Source organism: Pan troglodytes, chromosome 8, assembly GCF_028858775.2.
Source record: "Pan troglodytes isolate AG18354 chromosome 8, NHGRI_mPanTro3-v2.0_pri, whole genome shotgun sequence".
Taxonomy (NCBI): Eukaryota; Metazoa; Chordata; class Mammalia; order Primates; family Hominidae; genus Pan; species Pan troglodytes.
This window is the reverse complement of record NC_072406.2, coordinates 19,170,846-19,179,385: the sequence shown is the minus strand read 5'-3', so window position 1 is coordinate 19,179,385 and position 8,540 is coordinate 19,170,846. Positions and strand designations below refer to the sequence as shown.

The following is an 8,540-nucleotide window of genomic DNA, read 5'->3' as shown; positions in this document are numbered from 1 at the left end:
TGGGAGGCCGAGGCGGGCAGGTCACGAGTTCAGGAGATGGAGACCATTCTGGCTAACACGGTGAAACCCCGTCTCTACTTTAAAAAAAAAAAAAAAAAAAAAAAAAAGTTTGCCGGGTGTGTTGGCGGGCGCCTGTAGTCCCAGCTACTCCGGAGGCTGAGGCGGGAGAATGGGGCGAACCCGGGAGGCGGAGCTTGCAGTGAGCCGAGATCGCGCCACTGCACTCCAGCCTGGGCGACAAAGCAAGACTCCGTCTCAGAAAAAAGAAAGAACACCTCAAAGCCTCCTGCTCTCCAGTGCACAGAGGGTCACGTTCCGCAGGGCTCCCGCCTGAGCAGCTGCTCCCTCCACCCGTGCTCCCGCCGCCCACGCTGCCCTCCAGCACGTCTCACCCATCATAGCAGGGTACGCGCAGCCTCCACACACACGTTCCTCCGGTCTGTTTTCAATTCTCCCAAGTGCATTTCTGCATCATTAACTTTCTCCCAAGAGTCAAAGGCCACTCACCCTCAAATCAAATGTAGGTTCCAGAACCTGGAGAAGTTCTGGAGCCTGTCTATAAAAAGTTAGGTGATTCAACCTGAGCAACATGATGAAACCCCATCGCTACAAAAAAATACAAAAATTAGCTGGGCGTGGTGGGCTCGCCTGTAGTCCCAGCTACTGGGAAGGCTGAACGGGGAGGATCCCTTGAGCCCAGGGGTTCGAGGCTGCCGTCAACAGTGATTGCACACCATTGCACTATAGCCTGGGTGACAGAGCGAGACCTTGCCTCAAAAAAAAAAAAAAAAAAAAGGAAGAAGAAAAGATTAGGTGATGGGAAGGAAAAAGGAAGACTGAGGTGCTGGAAATGAGAGTGATAAAGGAGTCTCAACTCAAAGGTTTAGAAAAAGGCAAAATTATCCAATTAACTCACAAGGGTTTCAATAGTTGTTGCGCAGGGCTCAGGCCTGTTAATCCCAGCACTTTGGGAAGCTGAGGAGGGTGGATCTCTTGAGCCCAAAAGTTTGAGACCAACCTGCCAACATGGCAAAATCCCGTCTCTAAAAGAAATGTTTTTAAGAAATAGTTGTTAACAATGCCATGTGCAGCTCTGAAGAACACAGCTTTGGGAAAATGTCAGTAATATCACTGAAAGGGAATGTTGGGCTTCAAGAGTTTCTCGCATTCTGGAAGCACACCAGTGGTCAGCTTTCTTCTCCACCGGGTGGTAGAGATGTCTTTAACTCTCTGGAGGTTGGCGAGGGAGGAATCCCTTACATTGAGCTGGTGAGCAAGGCCATGCTCGAGCTGAAGCCTCTGGAGTCTTCAGACCTCACCAAAGTCGTGGTTTATGGCTACTATTTGTACAAGCTCCAGACCAAGTGGATGCTCCAGTCCGTGGCCGAGTGGCACCGCCAGCGCCAAGAGTGAGGGATGCTCAAACTTGCAGAGGCATGAATCCCCTCGAAGTAGGCCCTTGGATGAAGCCAACCAGCTTCCAGCCAATGCGATGAAGGCCAGGATGTAGAGATTACATTGTGCCCAGAGCTGGAGGGATTCCTCTAGTTTGGTTTAAACTCTGCTCCAGCCTGATAAGTTAAGGGAAAACCACCTGTTTAGGGGTCTCTGACCTTGCTCTGAGTCTTGCTGTAAATATCTCTTTCATGGTTGCCAGTAAAATAAAGTTAAAAAAAAAAAAGAAAGAAAGAAAATTGCAGAAGAGAAAGCAGAAGAAACCAGAGAGTTGAGCTCCCGAGTTTTGATTCCGTTGTGAGTCAATGTGCAGGAACCTGAGGAGCTGGGACACTGCTAATCTTAGACCTGGCTCAGTCCTACCCCGTGGGCAGCAGCTGTTGCAGGAACATGGACACAGGCTGGCACCAGCGTGTTTGGGTGCTGATTTGGGGTATATTTCTTTTCTAGTTGATTTGTCGTGGCATTAGGGAGCCCAGATAAGGACAACTATCAACTCTAAGGCCCTTAAAGAACAAGTTGGAAGTGAAACTGAGCTCTTCCTGGTTTCTTATTTGCTACTCTGGAGAAAAGAGGTGATTAATACTTATGCTATTGGGTCTTTGAATGCTCTCAGCACCTATAGGTTATTAACTGAGACTCTCAAACTTCAGATTATTTCACAATCAGTGGCTAATAACCTGAGCAGATGCATTCACTTATAATTTTTACATATGTACATGCAAGGCTTGCAACTATGAGTGCCCTCCAACAATGGAACAGATGCAAAATAGAAATCATGTTATCAGATGACGCCATAGTTGTCTCGCAATTGCTTTGCGGAAGGATTTTTCATGGGAATTTTTCCATCTCTTTATACTTTTCACACATAGGTTGTTGGCTTTAGCCAAGTGCGACGGAGAAGGACAGGCATGTGTGAAGAGGCCTGCCCAAATGTTACCCGGTGCGGAGGCCTTTGTTTAGCCCATTGGCAAGAGAAACACCAGCACCACATTCTTGGTGAAAAGCCTCTTTCACAGAGAGAGTGCATTCAAGGAGAAAATCAGGCTTGAATTGCCATTTCTGAGGCAGAGCTTGAAAGACAGATGGAAGGAGTAGGTTCCATGGGAAAGGAAAGGAGGAAAGAAAGGGGATGGCCTCACTTGCCAAAGTAAAGCCGGCTGTGGCTGAGAGCTCTTTCAAAACTGCCAGGAACCTTGGGAGCCGTACACTTCTCTCTCCCGGGAGGAGACCCAGGGCCAAGTGACACTGCAGTAACTGGAAATCCCTTCTCCAAGGCCAGAGCCCTGTGCAGAAAGCATGGGAAGACTTCAACAAAGCCCTCTCTTCTTCAGGGAAGTAACTGTGGAATCAGGAAAAGACAGAAAATTCCTGAGTAGAGGGGTTCTTAACTTAGACTCCATAGGCTAGTCTAGAGGGTCATGAATAAGCTCTAGGAGGTCTGTGCACATCCTGAATTTATGCAGAAGCTGAGTTTGGGTTCAGTTCAGAAGAAGGGTTCTATGCCCAATTGGTCATGTTTGGAGGACATGTTCATTTCCCAACCATTGTCCTGCCTGCATTTTCTATTCTTGACCAATGTAGATGTAGTTGGCCTCACCATGTTCCTTTTTGAGATACGTAATTTTTCTTGATGTTCTGAAGTACTGGTTGGTATATATTAAAAGTAGATGTTGTAAAGGGACATATTTTCCAAATATCTTTTTGTTAAAATCCACATGAAACATTGTCTTTGGGCAATGGAATGGCCAAACCACCTTTTTGGACAGGACACGTTGTATTTGTGTTCCGGTCTAGGGAAGAGCAGAAAGGAGCAAATGCCCATGGGCTCCCTGTGGTGAGGCCGGATTAACCAGTGTCTCACAGGGCTGCGTTTTATCTCACTTTGCTGTGCATGTAGTGTATATGATCAGCAAACAAGTCCTAATTTTATAGCACCTACTCTTTCTATATGTTACAGAGGTTGCCAGCGTTTGACCAAAGTCCAGTTAGTAAGCAATTTTGTAAGTTTTGTGTTAAAATTCATAGGAAAGACTGTCTTCCAAAAATGACTTGTGGATATCGTGAACATCACCTCTAAGCATTGCACATGCATAGATTTGCCCAGGGGGTTGATAGATGTGAGAAGGGGAAGGCTTGTAGGCCAGCATGTTCCTATGTAGAAGATGCTTTCAGGACACAGCCTTTGTTGCATGTGTGCAGTTAATGCGGATGAACTTCTTCCATCATCTCTGAATCATGTAGCATAAGTATTTAGAAGTGCACATATATGTTAAAAGTAGATAATGTAAAATAATACACTTTCAATTTTTCTGCTAACTTACAGGTATGATTATCTTTTTAGAGTGGTGTTAAATTTGATCTCTTGGAGGAGAGGGGTGCAGAGGGAAGTTTAGACAATTTTAGCCTGTCTGACCATGGTTCTGTCTGTGTATTTTCATTAATTTTGGTGTCTCGTAAGGAATAAACAAGTCCTAAGTGCCCGAAGTGTGTTAAAAGCAGAGGTAGCAAAACAACCCCTTTATAAATGTGGGTGGTTTTATTACCTCTGCTTTTAACACACTTTAGGCATTTTTGTTTTGTCAGTTTATAGGAAGGACTGTCTTCTGGGAGCGACCTCTGTCAACCCACCTCTTGGATGGAGCCAGAAACGTTTTCACACTTCCTCGTCGGGGCAACGGAGCAGGGAGGAGAGTCACGGTGGAGCTCCTTACTGGTAACTCCATATCTAGAAGACAATTTGGGGTTATCAGCACAGTTCCAAATGTGCAGTTTTTAGTAAGTGCTTGTGTTTATTATAGACCACGTTCATTCTTTTCTATTTTTATTTTAAGTTCTGGGGTACATGTGCAGGATGTGCAGGTTTGCTACATAGGTAAACGTGTGCCATGGTGGTTTGCTGCACCTATCAACCCATCACGTAGGTATTAAACCCAGCATACATTAGGTCTTTTCCCTAATGCTTTACCACCACCACCACCCACACTCCCCTGACAGACCCCAGTGTGTGATGTTCCCCTCCCTGTGTCCATTGGTTCTCATTTTGCAGCTCCCACTTATGAGTGAGAACATGCAGTGTTTGATTTTCTGCAGGCGTTAGTTTGCTGAGCATAAGGGCTTCTAGCTCCATCCATGTCCTTGCAAAGGTAGACCATGTTCATTCTTTATTTCACAACATCGTTGGTTTTTCAGATGTCTTGAGATGACAATGTATGATAAAAGGTAGAGCTACTGAATTGGCCCATTTGTAAATGTTTTTATTATAATTAACACAAAAGAAGCCTCTTGAACATGGTATTATGAAGCCACCTCTGAGCAGTGCACCCCAGGACTCATTAATTGGGTCAGCAACAGAGCGGCAGAAGGAGCATGAGGAAGGAACTATACAGACACATTGCTATTTCCATCTTGATGATAACCATTGATGTACGTGTGTATCTCTTTGGGGGTTACTATAAGAATACACTGCTAAATAACTCGGTGGACACATACCTTCTTGCTAACATTTTACTAGGACAGCTCTGATCATTCTCTTAGAAGGATTATATCCCATTGCTTTATACCCTATTTTAAATTGAGCATTAACGGAACACAGTATTTTAATTGTAACTCTGCCAACATCTTTATTCAGAGGACTGTTGCCATTTTTGTCTTTCAGGAAATTTTTGTCTCCATGAAAGGCAAAATTACATTTTTTTTCCTGATTGAAATGGTGTAGTGTATTCTTGGTTATCAAAATACTCTTGGCTTTGGGACTTTAAATTGATAAATATTCATTGTGTGTGAAAATATGATACATATTGTGTGATCTCAACAACATAACAATATGCATTCAATTATGTGTGTATACACACACAAGGACTTAGAAGAGCAAGGTCACATGTAATCTGCTTGTGATTACAGGTGACTTCTGAGTTCTGTCTTCCACGTGCTCTTCATTTTCAATAAGCACATGTTATTAACTTTGAAAGTTTGAGTGCTTACATTTTATTTTTAAAAATTGTATGCCAGGCTGGGCGCAGTGGTTCACACCTGTAATCTCAGCACTTTGGGAGGCCAAGGCAGACAGATTGCTTGGGTCGAGGAGTTTGAGACCAGCCTGGGCAACATAGCAAAATCCCGTCTCTACTAAAAATACAAAAAAATAGCAGTTGTGGTGGCCGGCGCCTGTAACCCCAGCTACTCGGGAGGCTGAGGTGGGAGAATCACCTGAGCCTGGGAGGCGAAGGCTATAGTGAGTCAAGATTGCACCACTGCACTCCAGCCTGGGTGTCAGAGGGAGATCCTGTTTCAATTAAAAAAAATTATATGCCAACACTTGTATGCATCTGTATATACCTATATATGTATTTATGGGAAGAGGTAATAGCTTTATAAACAAAACTCGAAGAAGTTGTGAGCCCTAAGTTAAGATCCACTGCTCTACTTCCAATGCTCTCTTCTTTTTTTTTTTTTCCTTTAAATTGTGGTAAAATATATATAACATAAAATTTGGCATTTAACCATTTTTAAGTCTATAGTTCAGAGGCATTAAATACACATTAACGGCTGGGCGCAGTGGCTCATGCCTGTAATCCTAACACTTCTGGAGGCCGAGGTGGGTGGATCATTTGAGGTCGGGAGTTCGAGACCAGCCTGGCCAACATGGCAAAACCCCGTGTCCACTAAAAATACAAAAAGTATTAGCTGGTCGTGGTGGTGAGTGCCTGTAATCCCAGCTACTCAGGAGGCTGAGGCAGGCAAATCACCCAAACCCGGGAGGCAGAGGTTGCAGTGAGCTGAGATCACGCCACTGCACTCCAGCCTGAACGACAGAGCAAGACACAGTCTCAAAACAAAACAAAACACATTAACTTTGTTGTGCAACCATCAGCACCATCCATCTCCAAAACTCTTTTCCTCTTGTAAAACTGAAAGTCTATACCCACTACAGAATTTTACCGTAAGTATTAACCCCCTGTTACTCCCCAGCTTAGCCCCTGGTAACCACCATACTACCTTCTGTCTCTATGAATTTGACTACTCTGGGAATCTAATGTAAATAGAATCATATGGTGTCTGTCGTTTGTATCTAGCTTATTCCACTCAGCGTCATGTCATCAAGGTTCGTCCATGTTGTAGCATGTGTCAGAATTTCATTCTTAGTTAAAGCTGAATAATATTCCATTGTATGGGCAGACCACATTTTGTTTATCCCTTTGTCTATCCATGGACACTGGGTTGTTTCCACCTTTTGGCTATTATGAATAACACATCTATAAATGTGGGTGTACAAGTGCCTTGGGTTGTTTCTACCTTTTGGCTCTTGTGATTAACGCTGCTATGAACACTGGTGTTCACGTCCCTGCTCTCAGTACTTTGGGGTATATGCCCAGAAGTAGAATGGCGGAATCACGCAGTAGTCCTCTGTTTCATTTTTAAGGAACCACCATCCCATTTTCCACAGAAGCTGCAGCATCTCACCTTCCTACCAGCAATGCACATGGGTTTCGATTTCTCTACATCTCGGCCAATACATGCTCTTTTCTGGTTTTTTGATGACAGTCATTGGCTTCGGTGTGAAGTGATACTGATGGTCTTTTAATCGTATTGGAGAGGCACGGAGTGAACAATTCTGACCTGAAATCCTCATCTCTCCAAGTGTGCCAGTTGAAGTAAATTTCTCAATCTGTATGTGAAAATTTTTTTCCTCTTCACTAAAGTAGAAAAGTTAAATTATTTATATAGTCAATACATGTGGAGTGCAAAACACAGAGCTAAGCACTGCAGGGTAAGAAGTGAGAAAGGGGCATGAGGCTGGACAGGATATGAGAACCCTACTTTCAAAGGAGTTCAGAACCTGCCAAAGACACTAGCCTGTGAGCAGAGTGAGGTGAGGCATCCCTCTCTTTCTGCCTATGGACATTGAAACTCTTCCTTCTCGAGGCTTCGGCCTCAGATGGGAGTTACAACATCAGCTTTCCTGGTTCCCAGACTTTTGTACTTGAACTGAATGTCACCACTGGCTTTGCTGATTCTCCAGTTTGCAGACAACAGATCTTTAGACTTCTCGGCCTCCATAATTGCATAAACCAATTCCCATAGTAAATCTCTGATATATCTATGGATATAGATACAGATATATTCAATGGGTTCTGCTTCTGTGGAGAACTCTAATACCTGAGCTAAGTGACGAAGGGACAGGAAGGTCAAGGGCATATCCTGTGCGAGGCTTCGAAGGCCTCCGAGATCATGATGAATGATCCACAGAGGGATTCACATTCACTCATCTGTTTCACTCAACAGGCACCTGTTAAGTACTGACAATGTAACAGATGGTCTTAGGTCCTGGGGATGCAACAGTGAACCTGACTCACCAGGGTCTGTCCCCATGGAACTTACATTCTAATGGCAAAGACTGACAATAAACAAGTAAATAAAATAACTAGGATTATGAGAGGTTTCATTCAATGGGAAAAAAGAGTCACGACAGAGAATAATGAGTCAGACACACATTAGAGGAGGTGGACAGCAAGGCATCTTTCAGACGACACTCAAGCTGAGTTTCAAGAGATGAGAAATTTCTGCTGTAAGAAGAGACCAAAGAAGACTAATCCAGGTGAAAGGAAAGTCCATTAAAGACCTTGAGGTTCAAAGAGTTCAACATGTTCTAAGATCTGAAAAGGACATCAGTGTTACTGGAGCATCACGAGCAAGGGAGGATGGGAGCCAGTGTGGCTAATGAGGGAGGTAAGGGAAGATTGCACTGGAATTTGAGGCATGGTGGGAAGCCATTGACAAGTTTTAAGCAAGGAAGTGAGATCATGTGATTGATGTTGTTCAAAGATCATTCAGGCTACTGGGTGAAGTGTGGACTACAGTGGTCAAGAGTGGCCGCAGGGAAGCCATTTAGGACTCTATTATCATGAGCCAGGTGAGATGATGATGGACTGTCCTGGGGATGGTGACAGAGGTGAAAAGTGGTAGATGGATTTGAGATATGGCTCTTTTGAAGGTGGAATCCATGGAGGTCGCCGAATGCCGAATGTGTGAAGGAAAAAGACTGGTGAGGAAAATGGAGACATTGAGGGTCTGGGGCTGTAGTA

General features: G+C 44.1%; 1 protein-coding gene across 5 annotated transcripts in view; it reads right to left on the bottom strand.

Moving 5' to 3' along the window:
* Positions 1-921: 921 nt before the first annotated feature.
* PFKFB3 (6-phosphofructo-2-kinase/fructose-2,6-biphosphatase 3) overlaps positions 922-8,540 on the bottom strand; it is a 184,573-nt gene continuing 176,954 nt past the window's right edge. For 4 of the 5 annotated variants that reach the window (XR_010146568.1, XR_010146571.1, XR_010146570.1 and 1 more), the window contains 2 exons: positions 4,087-4,183; positions 2,452-2,797 (listed from right to left, as the gene is read on the bottom strand). The gene's annotated coding sequence lies outside the window, so the exon portion shown is untranslated. Of the gene's footprint in view, positions 1,572-2,451; positions 2,798-4,086; positions 4,184-8,540 lie in introns of those variants that run through there. The other variant, XR_010146569.1, reaches the window with a different exon arrangement.